Here is a 20260-nt window from a genome sequence, read left to right on the forward strand (position 1 = left end):
TACACAAGGTGTGATGTAGATTACCAGTTGTCGGACTTCCATTTTTGTGGAAGCCGTGGTGGCTGAATGGGTTAGATCGCTGACTTTGTGTGCAGGCGATAAGTGTCGGTTAGAATCCTGGATGGGACTCAACCCCCAAAAGTACTAGAATTAATAATTTACTGAGGAAGTGTTAGCCCAAATATTAGATTTGTTACATTTGACCACTTTCTGTAAGGCATAGTGTATTCAATACTGTCCATGGACTACCAGAGCTGAGAAGGGGATGAGTATAGGCTGCTAGAGCTGAGAAGGGGGTGAGTGTAGGCTGCTAGAGCTGAGAAGGGGGTGAGTGTAGGCTGCTAGAGCTGAGAAGGGGATGAGTACAGGCTGCTAGAGCTGAGAAGGAGGTGAGTATGGGCTGCTAGAGCAGAGAAGGGGATGAGTGTAGGCTGCTAGAGCTGAGAAGGGGATGAGTATAAGCTGCTAGAGCTGAGAAGGGGGTGAGTGTAGGCTGCTAGAGCTGAGAAGGGGATGAGTATAGGCTGCTAGAGCTGAGAAGGGGATGGGTATAGGCTGCTAGAGCTGAGAAGGGGATGAGTATAGGCTGCTAGAGCTGAGAAGGGGGTGAGTATAGGCTGCTAGAGCTGCGAAAGGGATGGGTATAGGCTGCTAGAGCTGAGAAGGAGGTGAGTATAGGCTGCTAGAACTGAGAAGTGGATGGGTATAGGCTGCTAGAGCTGAGGAGGTGGGTTAGGCTGCCAGAGCTGAGAAGGGGATGCGTATAGGCTGCTAGAGCTGAGAAGGGGGTGAGTCTAAGCTGCTAGAGCTGAGAAGGGGATGTGTATAGGCTGCTAGAGCTGAGAAGGGGGTGAGTCTAAGCTGCTAGAGCTGAGAAGGGGATGAGTATAGGCTGCTAGAGCTGAGAAGGGGATGGGTATAGGCTGCTAGAGCTGAGAAGGGGATGCGTATAGGCTGCTAGAGCTGAGAAGGGGGTGAGTATAGGCTGCTAGAGCTGCGAAAGGGATGGGTATAGGCTGCTAGAGCTGAGAAGGAGGTGAGTATAGGCTGCTAGAGCTGAGAAGTGGGTGGGTATAGGCTGCTAGAGCTGAGAAGGGGGTGAGTATAGGCTGCTGGAACTGAGAAGTGGGTGGGTATAGGCTGCTAGAGCTGAGAAGGGGATGGGTATAGGCTGCTGGAGCCGAGAAGGAGGTGAGTATAGGCTGCTGGAACTGAGAAGTGGGTGGGTATAGGCTGCTAGAGCTGAGAAGGGGATGGGTATAGGCTGCTGGAGCTGAGAAGGGGATGGGTATAGGCTGCTGGAGCTGAGAAGGAGGTGAGTATAGGCTGCTAGAGCTGAGGAGGTGGGTATAGGCTGCCAGAGCTGAGAAGGGGATGCGTATAGGCTGCTAGAGTCTAAGCTGCTAGAGCTGAGAAGGGGATGAGTATAGGCTGCTAGAGCTGAGAAGGGGGTGAGTCTAAGCTGCTAGAGCTGAGAAGGGGATGTGTATAGGCTGCTAGAGCTGAGAAGGGGGAGAGTCTAAGCTGCTAGAGCTGAGAAGGGGATGAGTATAGGCTGCTAGAGCTGAGAAGGGGATGGGTATAGGCTGCTAGAACTGAGAAGTGGGTGGGTATAGGCTGCTAGAACTGAGAAGGGGATGGGTATAGGCTGCTAGAACTGAGAAGTGGGTGGGTATAGGCTGCTAGAGCTGAGAAGGAGGTGGGTATAGGCTGCTAGAACTGAGAAGTGGGTGGGTATAGGCTGCTAGAGCTGAGGAGGTGGGTATAGGCTGCTAGAGCTGAGAAGGGGATGCGTATAGGCTGCTAGAGCTGAGAAGGGGGTGAGTATAGGCTGCTAGAGCTGAGAAGGGGATGGGTATAGGCTGCTAGAGCTGAGAAGGGGATGGGTATAGGCTGCTAGAGCTGAGAAGGGGATGTAACAGGCCCTCCACCATACCCAGCTCCCTTAGTTCTCCTCCCCAATCCCATCGGCATCTATTCCAAATCTCAAAATTCTCAAATTCTATATAAGCAACCCCTAAAAGCCCCCTCTTGGGTTGCACAGACCACTTTCGCCCCTTTCGGAAACACATTAAATGGCCTGGCCGGGCCCGTGTGCGAAATAAGCATCAGTCGGAAAGCGCACGTTAAATCTCCAAAGTAAGTAAGTAAGTAAGTAACAGGCCCTCCTATCTATTAGATTGAAAAGAAGCCTTATCGGAATTAACGTAAGCAATATCGTGTGTACAGCTACCAAGTGCGAAGGAATAGTTTCAAATGCGATATAAATGCAGTAACTATCGCCAAAACAGCGGTTTGCATTGGAATAACCAAATAGCCTCTACTTGAACGGACAGCACCGGAAACCAAACACTTTAATGATGTCGGGACATTGTTTTTGTGGATTTTCGAATGGACGAGTGTTTTCTGAGTGATGGACTTTAAATCCTCTTCTGTCAAATCCTTACGATGGTGGTTGACGGAGATGGCAAACGAATAACTATCACAAAAAGGTTTGTAAACAACATGTCATGAATAAAGTTTTTTCAAACAATGTTTATAATGTTATATTTTACTTTCATTGTCGGTTGTTTAATGAGAAAATAGCTTAAATCATGTAAATTGTTTCCTTTCTGGTCACCATAGAACATTTCCCTAACAGTTTCATAAACATTTCATTTGTTAAATTTTTTAATGTCATCATCAAAGCAGTCAGGGTTGCAGCCTAGAATGCCAAAATATCTGATATCAAACTACCGTATTTCCTCTATTTGAAGCTATGCCATCTATTAATTTCAGGAGAGCCCTTGACTCGGCTTGTATTAAAAACCTGGATGGTATAAGAGACCGAGCATGTATTAGAGGAAATATAGATATGTTTTACAGTTCATATGGGGGTGATCGATCAGCAGCCATTTTCTATGAATCGATATGTAGGCTAGCTATGTATTCAAACGCACGTTTTTTTGTGGAAAGGCTTAATATATTTGAAAGGGGTTTCCGTAGCAAAAAGGAAACCTCTTTTTAACCAATCAGAATCAAGCATTCATCAATGTCATGGTAGAGTACTGACTAAGCTGGGTTCTTACACCACTTTCTAGCAATATTTCAGCAACATCACGGGGGGGGGGGGGGGGGGGAGAGACACCAGAAATGGGCTTCAAACTAGGGGTGACTATTGGTCTGGAAATCACTATTGCGATAACTATTGATATTGAAAGAAACTATTGCTATAACTATTGATATTGCAAGCAACTATTGCGATAAATATCGATAGTTTCAGAGTATCATTTTAGATGGAGAGTTTTAGAGTTGAATTAAACCTTGGAACTGAAGTTTCCTTTGAATGTGATAACCATAACAACAAATAAAAAGTAAAGTTTGAGATATGACTCATTTGCTTTTTCTTTACCCCAATAATTTATAAAAAAGGAACTTCCACATTACCATGCGTAAATTACTACCACTCATGATCAAAAGAAAAACAAATTTGAACAGCATCTCATGTATTATATTGAAACTGTAAAACTATGGTAAATACAATCGAAACTATCGATATTCCTAACTGAAATTGATACTGTTGATCGGAAACTGATTTAACAATCGATTTATTGACTTTAAGTACTGACCAATAGCAATATATGGATATTTCGATTTATCGTGACAACCCTACTTCAAACACTGTACCCGTATGGGAATCAAACCCGGTCATGTGGAGTGACTAGCCAACACCTTATCCACTTGGCTACCACACGACTCCTTCATCACTGATACTAGACCAATTTTCTTTCCCTGTATAAGTTTTCTTAGTAAAGACAAATTTTAAAGAAAATATGTCAGGGTTGTCAGTGCTACAACTGCCATAAGTCTGTGTTAAGGTATTGGAGTTACGATCACCTTAGCGCTATGACTGCCATAAGTCTGTGTTAAGGTATGGGAGTTACGATCACCTTAGCGCTACAACTGCCATAAGTCTGTGTTAAGGTATTGGAGTTACGATCACCTTAGCGCTATGACTGCCATAAGTCTGTGTTAAGGTATGGGAGTTACGATCACCTTAGCGCTACAACTGCCATAAGTCTGTGTTAAGGTATTGGAGTTACGATCACCTTAGCGCTACAACTGCCATAAGTCTGTGTTAAGGTATTGGAGTTACGATCACCTTAGCGCTATGACTGCCATAAGTCTGTGTTAAGGTATTGGAGTTACGATCACCTTAGCGCTACAACTGCCATAAGTCTGTGTTAAGGTATTGGAGTTACGATCACCTTAGTGCTACAACTGCCATAAGTCTATGTTAAGGTATTGGAGTTACGATCACCTTAGCGCTACGACTGCCATAAGTCTGTGTTAAGATATGGGAGTTATGATAACCTTAGCGCTACGACTGCCATAAGTCTGTGTTAAGGTATGGGAGTTACGATCACCTTAGCGCTACAACTGCCATAAGTCTGTGTTAAGGTATGGGAGTTACAATCACCTTAGCGCTACAACTGCCATAAGTCTTTGTTAAGGTATTGGAGTTACGATCACCTTAGCGCTACAACTGCCATAAGTCTGTGTTAAGGTATTGAAGTTACAATCACCTTAGCGCTACGACTGCAATAAGTCTATGTTAAGGTATTGGTGTTACGATCACCTTAGCGCTACAACTGTATAGGTTTTCTTAGGAAAGACGAATTTTTAAAAAAAAATGGTCAGGGTTGATTGAAATTTATTTTATATTAGAAATAATAAAAACATAGCAACAAAACTAAAATTAAAAGATACTAATATGAGTATGCGTTTAACATGTTCAACCAAATACAGCATTTTTTTATTTCCTTGAAATTCAATTAGATTCAAAACGGAAAATAGATCAAACATTCTGTGGCCAAAGTCAACAACCATGGCCTAGATAATTTAACCGTGAGCATGTGAAACAATGCGATCCTTTAAGGTAATGGGGTACAGCTCTTGCAAAATACAGCCTGCAAACACGGGAAAAACAATACAATGTTTAACATCAGTGTTGTTAAGAGTCCTTGACAATGCAGTTGGTGTCTGTCCAATCTCTTAGGCAAAGTCAAGGTCAGGAGAAGCTCTCAGTGATGTGTGTATGTCATTCTGTCTGGCATGCCTGATGTGGGTCGTACATGTCTCAGCAGCTGAAGCAGCTGCCGTCACTGACACTGCTTCATAGATGCTAACTATCTACATCATAAATTAGCATGTTTTCCTCGCAGATTAGATGGGTGATGTGAATTGGAGAGTAAGTGAGAGAGATCATTATGTAAATACAACACACCTGACTTAGTCCTGCTAATAACAGTTCTCTTTATAACCCACACGTTTTATAATACATCATAACATGTATTCATCATGGTCTTTCTACTCACGAATAAAAGCCAAACAGACTTTCTGTCATGACTCGGAAGTTCCCATGACAACAGGGTTTCAAGATATTGAAGGTGAAGGTGAATTTGGGTTTAACGTCGTGTCCAAGATTATTGCACTTACATAGCGACATGCATGCACGTGTGTGTGTGGCTGCTTGTACTAGTCCGGACTTATGCCGATTTATAGTGCTAGCACACTGAGATACCATGCCGCAGTTTAACATGAATACCCCACTCAGACACAGTATACTGACTCCGAGCCGACCAGTCCTTGTTTTAGTCCCTTAATGCCGAGTGCCAGACAGGGTAACTACAAGTACCATCTTTAAATGGCTTTTATGACGCGGCTGGGGATCAAACTCAAGACTTTCCGCTCTCCGGGCAGACGCTCTACCACCAGACCACGGAGGCGGTCTTCAAAATATTGACTGTACAACAATATATGAAGTTTGAATTATTTGTGAAATCTTACTCTATTAAAGTTTAGGCGCTATGTTTCTTGTTTGAAACAAAAATGATTTATTGAGGAAAGTCAATGGGACAAAGACTACAAGTTTGTATAGCGATAACTGAATTAGCTTTAATGATATCTCTGCATTCAATGTGACTAGCAGTACTCAACCCATTAGCAAGAAGGTTCGTTTGTTTGTTGTTTAACACCGTACTCAGCAATGTTCTAGCTATATGACAACGGTCTGTAAATAATCGAGTCTGGACCAGACAATCCAGTGACTGATATCATGAGCATCGATCCACACAATTGGGATCGATGACATGCATCAACCAAGTCAGCGAGCCTGACCAACCGACCTCAGGAAGGTGGGGTAGCCTAGTGGTAAAGGTGTACACTTGTCACATTGAAGACCCAGGTTCGATTCCCTACATGGGTACAATGTATGAAGCCCATTTCTGTTGCACCCGCCATGACATTGGTGAAATATTTCTAAAAGCGGCGTAAAACCCATCTTCCCGAGGCAAGGCAGATAACTGACTATGAAAGTCCAGTTTCCACTCTTGCCAAATTAGGCTAGCATTATGGATTATATTTTGACTGGACTTACCAGTCTATGCACAGTCCAATCAAATTTGCGCAACGAATTCGACATCCGGTTCGTAAACAGCTGTGCAGATTTGGTTGATTGCAGGATTTGTAAAGCTTGTGTACCATTTACTTAGCGTCAACAGATATTTTCCAAATCTTTTCATGTGTTTTATCAAAGTGCTCACATGATTTGATGCACTTCGCAAAGTAAGACCCCTTTTATTACAGTACAGATCTTGATTATCGATCAGATCGCCTTCACTGGACGCCGCCATTTCGTTGGAAGCAGATGCAAGTGAGAGGTGGAATCTGATTGGTCAATGGGAGGGACATAGAAGGGAAATAACCACTGGTGGCGCTACGATCGAGCCCAGAAATTCCAGTCTGGTTAAGCAAGGGTGGAAACTGGAACTTTACAGTCAGTTAATTCCCTTGCCTCAGGAAGATGTGTAAAACCATACTCGCTCCTTCAACACATGCTCGATTTGTATCCACATACGACTCAATACTTTGCTTCAGGTAACCATGGTAACACTCCAACACAATATAGGGAGAGTGGGGAGTTTCAGTTTCCGCTTATCAATCTTAATAAATGTAACTGGCATAATTATCTCCTTCTGTGTTCATTACCATAGAGGAAACATAAATACAGAATATGCATAATCCCAAGCTTTCGATCTCCTGTATAATAATGATCATCATCATGATCATAAGAAAAATTGTGAATGCATAATTTCCATGTTTCACTTAAAGGGGAAGTGTACACGCAAAAATCACTTTCTTTCTTTTTCTAAACAAAACGCAATTTTAGAATTAGTTAGTATCTGTGTTTGAAAATATACACTCATTTTTTTCACAGTGAAAGAAGGAAGCTCACAATAGTGTGAAAATGATATGCCATTATGAGGCCTTCGTTTTTTCGAGCTAAACAGGCCTGAGTTATCCCCCTTAGATTATGACGTCATTGGTGCCATTTCAACTTGGTCCCTGTCTATTCTCAACGCAAAATATATCAAGTACCAGTTTGCGGTAAAACAACATGGCCTACGACACATTCCGGCGCAGTGGTGACTCAGCATAACACTATGCTAGCTGGCATCTGAGACGCTAGAATCACACACCTGTACCTACACCACGTGAAGCGGCTCTAACAAAGCATGACGACGTCATAATGTTTATCAATTGGCACCAATGACGTCATATTGCAAGGGGCATAAGCCATGGTGTTTTTGTTATGGAAATAGAACACTTGGTAAATGTGAAAAATATAAATAGTTTTAATGCGAAAAATATGTTAATTAATTGTGATATTTTTATATTTTAGTCTATGACATTTCTAGGTTAACATTTTTAATGTGGAAAAAGTACAAGAAAAATGGGTTCATTTCCGTGCGAACTTGTCCTTTAACCTTTCAATCAAAACATGGTTGATATGTCCAGTTGGTCAGATGGACAGAAACATGAATTTTTTCAAATTCTGGTATATCATGTATATGGTTTAACCCTTTCGCCCCGACTGCCCGATTTATCGGGCAGGATAAACCGTGTCCCAGGACCCGGCTGCCCGAAAAATCGGGCAGCATAAGCCGAGGCCCAGAACCCGGCTGCCCGATAAATCGGGCGGCGCGAGCGTGTTTACAAAATCGCTCTTTCTATTTCCTTTCTCGTGTGTAATCTCGTTCTAAATATGGAAACGAGATCTACACGTATTGACACGTCATTCGATGGAATTTCCCCGTCTTTTTGGCGCGAAAATCGCGGGTATGTCACCTGTTTTCGCGACAGGTATTTTTCTCGCTTGAATCGTAAATCAAGCGTAATGGCGGCCAACTACGATTCGGATAGCGATCAGATGATTAACAACGACTTTATCGGGAATAATAATGTGTTTGAATTGAATAATTTACGCGAAGGGGAGAGGGAATTTCGCGAATATTTTCGTGAAGATTTTGACGGTTTCGACGAGGTGTCCCCCCCCCCCCCCCCCCCCCCCCCGCCAACTTTCGAGAATGGGAGTGGCAGAGGGACACACAACAGTGGAGACATGAGGGATTTTGAAGAGGCGACCGGATTCAAGAATATATATTGACACGGTGAGTGAAGAGTCGTGCTATTGATTTTTTCCAACTGTTTTACAATGATTCTGTGTTTGAACAGATTATCAGTGCGACGAATGAGAATGCAGCCTACACGTGAACGAGCGATCACAACAACAACAAAGGTGAGTGGCATGACGTATCTGTTTCTTTTTTTTAAATTTATTTTTCTGATCGCAATCCGAATTGTAGTTTGCCGGTTTGTCGTATGTCCTTATATTTCGCTCAATTTGAATAAAATTTATTTCCATATTCATGTTTGTTTTCTTGTTTTTTACATCTTAATTTAAATTTTAGTAACTGTAATGTTTATTATTTATTAATTGATTTAATAAAGTACTGATTTAATTTATTATGCAATTGTAAATAGCAGTGTATTGTAAATATGTTATCACAACTTGTATATTTGCAGAACTTGAATATACGATCTTTCCGTCCTTTTACAATGTTTCCCTCTTCAGATCAATCTGTGTTATCTTCCCTGTGATGTCATTCTTATAGTAGCTGTGGTTCAATGTTCAGATAATGTGATAAATAACTTTTTAAAAACTTAAATACTTAATTTTTGTTTCAAATCCTGAAAAAGAACAAAATAAATCAAATATTTGTGTTTTTACCTGTGTTAACGAGTTTACCTGCGTTTACAAGTTTACCTGTGTTAACGAGTTTACCTAAGAGGCTGTAAGTGTATCATAAGTAATATGTGACATCAGTATAGAAAACAAAGTCAGTACCAAGAGTTGTAAACTTGTTTATTTGTTTACAGATGTGCATGAAGAGAATTTACCTGTAACACCTGGGATTACCTGTGCCGTCCAAGATGACAAGACCACTGTGTTATGTTTACCTTGTATCTGTGATTTATTTTTGTGATTTGTAATACAATTTGAGCCAAAATTCATTGTCTGTTTTCATTTTTTCAGTGTTTTCAAGTTTTATTTCACTTGTAAACACCTGTAATTAGAAAATAACAAAGGTTACAGACAATAACAACAAAGAATATTAAAGTATACTTAATCCTCTTTACAATGGTATATGATAAATGTATATTAAAAGCAAGTTTCTGGTAGAAAAAGTGCATCAAAAATGATAGTGTGATTTTCCAATAATACTGCCAGGGAGGCCAGTGTACAGGGCTTGTCAGTGTCAGGGACTGCAGGGTCTCAAGGGACATAACTCTGGGGCAGCCAGTGATGAAAGAGTTAAACATATTTTTATTTCAAAAGAAATCTGGATTGGTAAACAGGCAAAACTTGCTTACGTAAATACCTCTCCTGGTAATAATTTTACAACAGCTGGTTATATATCAGATTATATATAAGAGAGTGCTAAACATAAACATACTCAATACACAAATGAAATATATGAAGACAATACAAGTGGTGTCTGTGAAATAAGATATAGCAGTTTTCCATTACTACATGCATAAAATTAAGCTACTCGAATCTTTTGCTTTTGACAATGAAATCGTGAACTGGTTTAAGAATAGTCATGTTTGTAGAACTGCTGACTGAACTACTACCATGTAATATCGTTTTAAAGCATACCCATGTGTGTAGAAATACAGAGTGTTTCTGATATTATATCATGTATATAGTTAGTTATATATCAGTTCATAGCATACATGAGTGTGGAATTTATATTTTTAACGATTTTTTTTTTACTAAACATGCTTAAAGCCTAGGCAAGTCTATATCAAACTAAACAAGACTAGTTTGCTTGATTCCACAGCATAAAAATATGAGAAGAGGAAAGGTTCTTTCGGAAAATTTCTTTTATTATTTCTTATTATTTTAAAGACATATTTTCATTGACTAAGTGTTTGTCTAACTGACAATATGAAACAAAAGTCATGTTTGAATATCTCAACAGATATCCCAACAATACAAAATTGTATAAAATTGTCCATTTGGCTGATAATATGATAATATTGACCTTCTATTCATTGTATAACATGTATTATGATAAAGTCACTCACAATTATGTTTCAAGAGAGATTAGGGTTGTATTGAGTCTAATTTGAAATTCAAATTGAAAGTCTATCTCTTAAAACATACAGAACAAACTGACACAAACAGATTTTTAAACAGGATATTTTCAATCATATCCTCCATATTTATTCATTTATCTATTTTTAGCTTTTGCAAACTTTATGCGTGACTTTTCCTTAAGAAGAAAATAAATATGTCTGGCCTGAATTGATATGGCACGGAGCACTCTAATCGATCAGATAATTCATATCAAGTTACTTTCAATCATCATCCTCACAAATGTGCAAGATATTAGTGATTAATTATGTTTATTTTTTCTCACACATAACAAGCATACGACACTGTGTGATAAAACCAAAGCATATTACTTGATGTAAATTCAGATCTGGTAACCATGGTGAACATTGACTAACATTAGTCTCTAAAATAAAATATTTCAAAACAAAAATGGTTAAGTTCTTTTTAAATATATGATAGAAAAGAGTCCCCATATCGTCTTTTTTAGAAATTGAAGAAATCTAGATTTGCACGAGATAACTTAGATGTGTTTGTTTGAAGGTCATAACGTTAATGGCAGACAAGGGCGAACATTTTCCTGAGCTCTGGGCTGAAACCCATAGTTGGGCAACCAGGAAGTTCACCACAAGAACGACAGACAGGCAGATTTTTAATGTCAATTAGCTGGATCAGAACTATTCTCTAGGACTGGGACGAGTCCAAATTTACTACCGGGTACCCACACCCTATTACCTGGGTACTCACTGTAGGTCTCAAGAGATGTCTCAAAATGTCTGATTGGGACTTTTTTTTACCATAGCACAGGCAAAACGTATTTAGATACATGTATTAAACAATCTGGTCATGCATACACTGAAGTTGACTTGAGTTATATCTGTATTCAAGCACATGAAAAGTCAGAATGGGCGCATAGTTAAAAAGAAATGTGAACCTAAGTGACTTGTAGTGTAACCATGGAGTTCTAGATAATTTTTATCATTAAACAATATATCGCGTGACTAACCACGGGTCCGGGTAGTCCTGTGGGTACCTGGGTCCTACTCAGTACCCACCCGACCCGGGTACCCAAATTACCCGTCCCAGCCATACTATTCTCAATGCATCAGCTGTGTGCATTTCATGAGAGAGACATCAGAATGTGCATTTTGAGTATGATATAATAGCTAAGATGTATCATTAAGCATTATATACAGTGAATATGTAGAAATTCTGAAGAACAGGATCTTGCTAATGGAGTAATTTCTTGTCCATATTTGCCGTTTTGCCTCAGTCAGAAATATGAACCAGCTTATATATGATTATGAACATGTCATACGACTCATTCGTGACACTGTCATAACATACTAACTGTAAAATGATTGAACATAACTGTATTGAATCACCTATTTGGTAGAAGTACACTCATCAGATTTGTATAAGCTATAACCCATAACTCACCATTTCAACCCAATGTTAACACACAAAGTGTATATTTATATAATAAGAAAATACCAACTTTCGCCAAAAACAAACTGAATTATTCAACATAGTTATAAAATTTGAATGAAATCATCTGCAGAATCGTGTAAATATTTATGAAACACGAAATCAAAGTTCAGCACAGGTCCATGTAACTAATAGTCTATACCAACAAACTCGCAGACGATTAATTCAATGTCGCCTTTCAATACGGTGAAGGCACCAATATATTGGTTACAGTTCATTCCTCGCTCATTGTTTTCTTCCACTCACATTGCCATGTGTATAATAAAAGTGGCCACAGTCAATACAATTCGCCCCAGACAGATGGTGTTTATATCGAGTCTCCGACCCAGGTAATGCGATCACCTTCACATGGTAAAGACTTCGCCACTGAGAGCCACCGAGAGAGTGTGTGTGTGTGTGTCACTTCGTGATCACAACATAAGGAGCGCGACATCAGTCTGTGACAGATGCTATTTTTTCCTTATAAAATTTAAGGAAACTATTATATTTGACAAAGGTGTGTCATTAAGTCACTTGCTGAAACTATCAATATACAAAAATACACAAACACATACCTCGATTGACGTTTGAAATCGCTACATCTGCCGCTGAACCCTGTGTGCTATTGCTCTCGCAAACAGGAAGTAATCGCGATGCCCACGTGACCTTGCCATTGAGCACTCATTACTGACAGCTACTCATGCGCGCCAATTTTAGTTCACAGTGCTTGAAAGAAACTCTTTGTAAAATGTGTATTTCGAGTGTTCTATTGAGAAACTGTTTCGTACATTTATTTGTGTATCTTTTGATAAGCACTTGCCTTTTATTCGATCGCGAGACTAAAATGATGGAAGGTCATCGTGACATTTTTGTATATACAAAATTCATTCAACACAAAGTTGAATAAACTGGGTGACAATCATAACGCCACCAAGGCCGTAGTTAACTTTATTTGACAGGGTGGGGGGGGGGGGGGGGGGGGGGGGGGGCAAATAAGGTTATTCATTTCTTATTCAAGTTAACTTTCACAAGGAAAAATGTTTTCGGGGGGGGGGGGGGGGGCAGTCACCCAGTTTATTCAAAGGTCAGTGATGGTGAAAAACTATGGATAGGTTGAGATAATAATGTGAATAAATTTATGTTGACTTATTGATTTATTTTTTTCTTTTTATGACAGTGCGGCGTCTCGTCACCCTTATCAACAACGACATGACTTTTTCAAGACTGTTAAAAAGATCACATAAATGCCGACATTGCTTAAACAACACGAAGGATAAAAAAAAACAACGCGCACGCAAACACACGCAAACACACATATATGTAAGAAATTATATGCCAGTAATTAATTATAACCTCCCTAATATGATTCTGTGAAGATCTGGGTTAGAGTAGGTCTTCAGCAACCCATGCTTGCCGTAAAAGGCGACTATGCTTGTCGTATAAGAGGCGACTAACGGGATCGGGTGGTCAGGCTCGCTGACTTGGTTGACGCATGTCATAATATCCCAATTGCGTGGATCGATGCTCATTATGTCAGTCACTGGATTGTCTGGTCCAGACTCGATTATTTACAGAACCTGTCATATAGCTGGAATATTGCTGCGTGCGGGGTTAAACAACAAACAAACCGACATGACACACCTCGGATATGGCTGACTGCGGCGTTACAGCTACTCCACGAGACAAAACAATTTCCATACCCAAAATACCGCTCTGTGAAAGTACTACATATTGTAAATAAGTCCGGGTAATTAAATCAAGTTTTTTTTGCTTTCGCGGCCAAATGACCCAGTGTGCATATACAGGAAATATAAACATTTAGCTACATGAGTGAAGCATTGATGTTTTTAAACCAAAGGTTGAGAAGTACATTGCAGATTTACAAATATAACTGTTACATATATCCTCTTGGGTGAAATATTGCATATTGCAAACATAGCGTTCTTGTTTCTGGTCTTCAGTAATATATTGACATCAGATATATCAATGTTTATCAAACGTGTTGGGACCCGTGAAGATCCGGGGTAGAATAGGTCTTCATCAACCCATGCTTGCCGTAAAAGGCGACTATGCTTGTCGTAAGAGGCGACTAACGGGATCGGGTGGTCAGGCTCGCTGACTTGGTTGATGCATGTCATCGATCCCAATTGCGTGGATCGATGCGCATGATGTCAATCACTGGTATTGTCTGGCGATTATTTACAGACCGCCGTCATGTAGCTAGAATGTTGCTGAGTGCGGCGTAAAACAACAATTCAAACGTGTTGGCTTAGTGCGATGTATAGATCATGTACACTTGTCAATTACATAATATTGAGTATCAGGTACTGAATATACACGACGCATAATTTGTAAATCATTTAGAGCACACTCACCCCTACGTAATGTAGTCACATATATATTGTATTTCTGCACGTCGCTCCAAAAGGGATGTAACACTAACACATTCAGCAGACATTCGTCTTTCATGCATGGATCCCTCCGCTCACAGACATGGCTAGTTTTTCTTGTTTGTTTGTTGTTTAACGCCGCACTCAGCAATATTCCAGCTATATGACGGCGGTCAGTAAATAATCGAGTCTGGACCAGACAATCCAGTGATTGACATCACGAGCATCGATCCACGCAATTGGGATACGATGACATGCATCAACCAAGTCAGTGAGCCTGACCAACCTATCCCGTTAGTCGCCTCTTACGACAAGCAAAGTCGCCTTTTACGGCAAGCATGGGTTGCTGAAGACCTGTTCTCTTCCCGGCTCCAGACATGTATAGAAGGTATTCGGAGATAAATTAATTAATTCCCTTTTATAAAGTAATTTGTTGATATAAAATTATTAGAACTCACATTCAAACAAAGAATTCTAGAATATGTTTACAAAAAGAGTGTCATCACAATATAACAGTTGTTACAAGACTTCTATATTATAAGCATAGAATTCTAAAGGTTTATAAAGATGAAGTGACTAATTCTTGGCAGTCTTCAACAATGCAACCCTTTAGCCTTTATTATAATACCATCAGATATAACTGTATATCCCCATCTCTTGCGGAAACCACACTATTACAATTGCAAAACCTAAAAGGCACCCCCCCCCACCCCAACCCCCAACCCCCACCCCACCACCCCTAACCTGCGTTGTCCACTAGGGGTGGCTCTTTCACATGTCTCCTTTAACATACAACGCTGGTGTGGGTGTCTATATGTTCACAACGTGAGGTGAAATGGGGTCGCGGGATGTATTGTACTTTCTTATCGGTAACTCCAGTGGGCTGACTGCTTTCTTTGCTTCACGTTATCAGCCTGACCTTAGGTGAAGAACAGATCTGTGACATGTGACATGGTCTGCTATTTTGATCGATTCAAGCAGCCATAGTTTTATTGCGTCCCACGGGACTCGCAGTTTAAATTATATTTTAATATTTTGGTGGTCAGGCTCGCGTCGATAAATTACATTCATAGAGCAAACAAGTGCGATACATTGAAAGTTGGATAGATTGTTATACTCCTACGTAAGATCCGGGGTAAAATAGATCTTCAGCTACCCATGCTTGCCGTAAAGATGACTATGCTTGTCGTAAAAGGCGACTACAATGGCGACTAATGGGATCTGGAGGTCAGGCTCGCTGACTTGGTTGATGCATGTTATCGTATCCCAATTGCGGGGATCGATGCTCATTATGACTGTCAATCATGGATTGTCTGGTCCAGACTCGATTACTTACAGACCGCCGTCACATAGCTGGGTCTAGGTTTGTCAGCACCATACCCGTGCTCGTGGGTTTCACCGTAGTGGTAAACGTCTGAGAAGTGCATCACTTCGGGCTTTCCTCCCACATTAAGCTGACACGCCGTGATATAACTGGAATACTGTTAAAAGCGGCGTTAAACCCAACTCACTCACTCACTCACTCACATAGCTGGGATATTGCTGAGTGCGACGTTAAACAAAAAACTAACAATAATACAACTACATGTATATGCCATTTATCAACATAAATTTCCATTTTCCACGTTATTGAGTATGTACTGGTATGTAATAAGTCTAGTCTTTTGCAGCCACAACGTAGTATCTGCTACTAAATTTAAATCATCTGCAAACAAAATCAGTAACAGCTTAAGCATCTCTTCTCAAAGGAAGACATTAATTCGACTAATAAAATATAATGCTATATAACGGTGGTCTGTTAATAATCGAGTCTGGACCATACCATCCAGTGATTGACATCATGAACATCGATCTACGCGATTGGGAGAAATTACATGCATCAACCAAGACAGCGAGTCTGACCACTCAATCCCGTTAGTCGCCTCTTACAAAAAACAGGAAACAGAGGGGGGTGGGGGGTGGGGGTGGGGGGGTAGGGTGTGTGTGTGTGGGGGGGGGGGGGGGGGGGGGGGGGGAGCAGAAATCCTGGCGTACACCGGGAGAACAGAAAAAAATAATCGGAAGTTGCTTCCCATTGTCTATAACTGTAGCTTCATGGCGACTAATAAGGTAACGGAAGTTACGAAGTCCGTACAATTTTTTCCCGCTCTGTGGCCAGAACATATATATATTAACATTTATCCATTTTTTTACAAATTATTGTCATCCATTTTAAACAAAAAGTCTTAAAATATAATTTCTGATATTTTGTTGTTGATTTTTTAAAATATTTTTTCTTACTTTCCGGTAAATATGCATTGAATGCCCATTACTGATAACGCATGCAGAATTTAACTTGTGCTATCTTTGCACTTGTCTGGACAAATCACTGAAGTGTGGCATCCTCATAAACAATGTACTTAGTGGTTGGTAGAATTATTTCCTGTTTTTACCCAATTTGGATCTCCATACACAACTTTTCTCTGTACCGCGATACGATGGAGTTCTCTCCCTTGTCAAACAGAGCGCGAGGCCCGGCTTTTACTCGGAGCTACTAATGTAAATAATGAACTTTTATCAGTAAAATATGCATTGTTAGATAACATGAATGATATCTGATACAGAGAACACGAATAATCATAAAGGTTAGTGAGGGCATTTTGTTCCGTTTAGCGTACATGACAACAGAGACAAAAATCTATTATATGGTCTCTGATGACAAGTACCACGATACCCCGAGGTTGCAGGCTATACAGGGTGCCGGGGACCTTTAATAACCTAGAATCCCCACGGGGTATAGATTCCTGGGGACCTTTTATAACCTAGAATCCCCACGGGGTATAGGTTGACGGAGTCCTTAAATAACCTGGAATCCCCACGGGGTATAGGTTGACGGAGTCCTTTAATAGCCTGGAATCCCCATGGGGTATGGGTTGTCAGGGACCTATAATAGCCTGGAATCCCCAAGGAGCATAGGTTGCCGGGCACCTATAATAACCTGGAATCCCCACGGGGTATAGGTTGCCGGGCACCTATCATAACCTGGAACCCCCACGGGGTATAGGTTGCCGGGCACCTATAATAACCTGGAACCCCCACGGGGTATAGGTTGCCGGGCACCTATAATAACCTGGAATCCCCACGGGGTATAGGTTGACGGGCACCTATAATAACCTGGAATCCCCACGGGGTATAGGTTGCCGGGCACCTATCATAACCTGGAACCCCCACGGGGTATAGGTTGCCGGGCACCTATCATAACCTGGAACCCCCACGGGGTATAGGTTGTCGGGGACATATCATAACTTGGAATCCCCACGGGGTATAGGTTCCCGTGGCCTTTAATAACCTAGAATCCCCAGATTATATATAGATTGCTGGGGACCTTTTATAACACTGAATCACTCACGGGGTATAGGTTGCAATGGGGATCTTTAATAATCTTGAATGCGCGCGGCGTATAGGTTGCCGGGTCCTTTAATAGCTTCGAATCCCCACGGGGAATAGGTTGTCGGGGACCTATAATAGCCTGGAATCCTCACAGGATATAGGTTGGCGGGGACCTATAATAGCCTGGAATCCCCACGGGGTATAGGTTGTCAGGGACCTATAATAGCCTGGAATCCCAACGGGGTATAGGTTGTCGGGCACCTATCATAACCTGGAACCCCCACGGGGTATAGGTTGTCGGGCACCTATCATAACCTGGAACCCCCACGGGGTATAGGTTGTCAGGGACCTATAATAGCCTGGAATCCCCACGGGGTATAGGTTGTCGGGCACCTATAATAGCCTTGAATCCCCACGGGGTATAGGTTGACGGGCACCTATAATAACCTGGAACCCCCACGGGGTATAGGTTGTCAGGGACCTATAATAACCTGGAATCCCCAGGGGGTATAGGTTGTCGGGCACCTATAATAGCCTGGAACCCCCACGGGGTATAGGTTGCCGGGCACCTATAATAGCCTGGAATCCCCACGGGGTATGGGTTGTCAGGGACCTTTTATAGCCTGGAATCCCCAAGGAGCATAGGTTGCCGGGCACCTATCATAACCTGGAATCCCCACGGGCTATAGGTTGCCGGTGTCCTTTATTAACCTGAATCCCCACGGGATATAGGTTTCTGGGGAAGTATAATAACCTGTATTCCCCATGGGGTATAGATCGTCGGGGACCTATAATAGCCTGGAGTCCCCACTGGGTATAGTTTGGTGGGGATAAATTATATTACTAAAGGTTGGTCTCAATGCGTAGCCTCACTGAATGTATGTTTTCGTATGCGACTTCCTGTGTGGCTGTTCATGCTATCAACCACTGGTTGCAGGCCATGTCCGATTATTTACACGCTACTGTGTAGTAGCGTTTCTCTTCACAGACACGTCAACTTAAAATTACAAGACAACGCTTTAAAATATTATACGTACGCATCAGTGACTATTGACGAAACAATGGAGAAAGTTCCTTTCCTGAAATGTTGTACAACGGCTTGAAATCGTGTACGGGACTCATTGACAATTTCTTGCTTCCGGACCATAAAGTGTATATTTTTTCTTCTTACTTCAGCTTTTCCAAGGCAGTCGGACTCGTGTGGAAATGAAAGTTGGATTCAAATTCGGAGCGTAACACATACATTGTTCAACATTAATTGGGAAAGTTTGCATAAAAATCAGACTAAACTGTGTCTTTTGCTATTCGTGACTTTTCAGATTTTTGGTTTCCAAGGTAAAACAAATGGTCTTCGTTCAAATGTACGAGGGGTGTTTATTAAAGATTTCCCCTGACCCACTTCCGATGGACCTAGTGGAATGAAACTTGGCATAGGTATTAGTCTCTCTCCACATAGGAACCACCAAGAGTTACACACTTCTCCCATCGTTTTATGCAGCTATGGAGACCTCGCTTGTAAAAGCCCTCATTTTGCGTCTCAAACCAGGACTTGACTTCAGAAATCAGTGTTTCATCATCTGTGAAACGTTTTCCCTTCAAAAATGACTTCATGGTTGGAAAGAGGTGGAAGTCAGATGGTGCAAGGTCAGGAGAGTAAGGAGGATGTGGAAGGATTTCATAGCCACAGGACCGCGCTTCTGTCTGGGCACCATGAGAGTTGTGTACTGGAGTATTGTCTTGCAGGAGACAGACACCCTTTGTCAGCATGCCACGCCTCTTAAGCTTGATGGCGTCCCGCAATTTCCGCAGCAGTGAAGCATAATAAGCTCCTGTAATTGTGGTACCCTTTGCCAAGAAATCCATCATCACTACTCCGTGCTGGTCCCAAAACACCGTGAGCCTGCAGAGGGTTGGACACGTGCCTTCTTTGGGGGTGGTGACTCCACATGCTTCCATTGCATCGATTGAACTTTAATCTCAGGATCATAGTGATGGACCCATGTTTCATCCTGTGTGATAAGTCTGTCAAAAAAGTTTGCCCGGGCTTTTTTGGCACATGTCCAAAAGATCCTTTTTAGCAATTGATTCGTTCCTGCTTTTGGAAAGGTTTGAGTAACCTGGGAATCCATCGTGCAGACACCTTATGCATGTTCAAATTGTCATGGATGATTTTTTTTCCACAGACCCTACACTGATCTTGACGTCTTGCGCTAACTGGCGAACAGTTATACGTCGGTCTGCCAAAATGGCGGTCTCCACTTGATGGATAGTGTCCTCATCAATGGCTGAATGGGGGCGACCAGGAATGGCAGCTGTTTCCACAGATGTCCGACCACACTTGAACTGGCGATGCCAGTGTTTAACAACGTCATATGATGGGGCATCTTCCCCATAAGGTGCTTTCATTTCATGGAAAGTTTCTTTTGGTGTGCGACCTTTCAAATATAAAAACCTAATCACTGCTCGGTATTCTACTGGCTCCATTGTCACCCCCTACTCGATCATAACACCTGTAAAAGTGGTAAGATTAATA

The 20260-nt window shown here is 41.4% G+C and overlaps 1 protein-coding gene across 1 annotated transcript in view; it reads right to left on the reverse strand.

The window, feature by feature from the left end:
- The window catches only part of LOC124144048 (phosphatidylinositol 3,4,5-trisphosphate 5-phosphatase 2A-like), a 126184-nt gene extending 113563 nt beyond the window's left edge, over positions 1-12621 (reverse strand). The window contains exon 1 of the mRNA XM_048384944.1: positions 12544-12621. The gene's annotated coding sequence lies outside the window, so the exon portion shown is untranslated. The remainder of the gene's footprint in view (positions 1-12543) is intronic.
- Positions 12622-20260: the final 7639 nt, after the last annotated feature.

This window comes from Haliotis rufescens, unplaced genomic scaffold (assembly GCF_023055435.1).
Source record: "Haliotis rufescens isolate VD_foot unplaced genomic scaffold, xgHalRufe1.0.p SCAF_52, whole genome shotgun sequence".
NCBI classification, from domain to species: domain Eukaryota; kingdom Metazoa; phylum Mollusca; class Gastropoda; order Lepetellida; family Haliotidae; genus Haliotis; species Haliotis rufescens.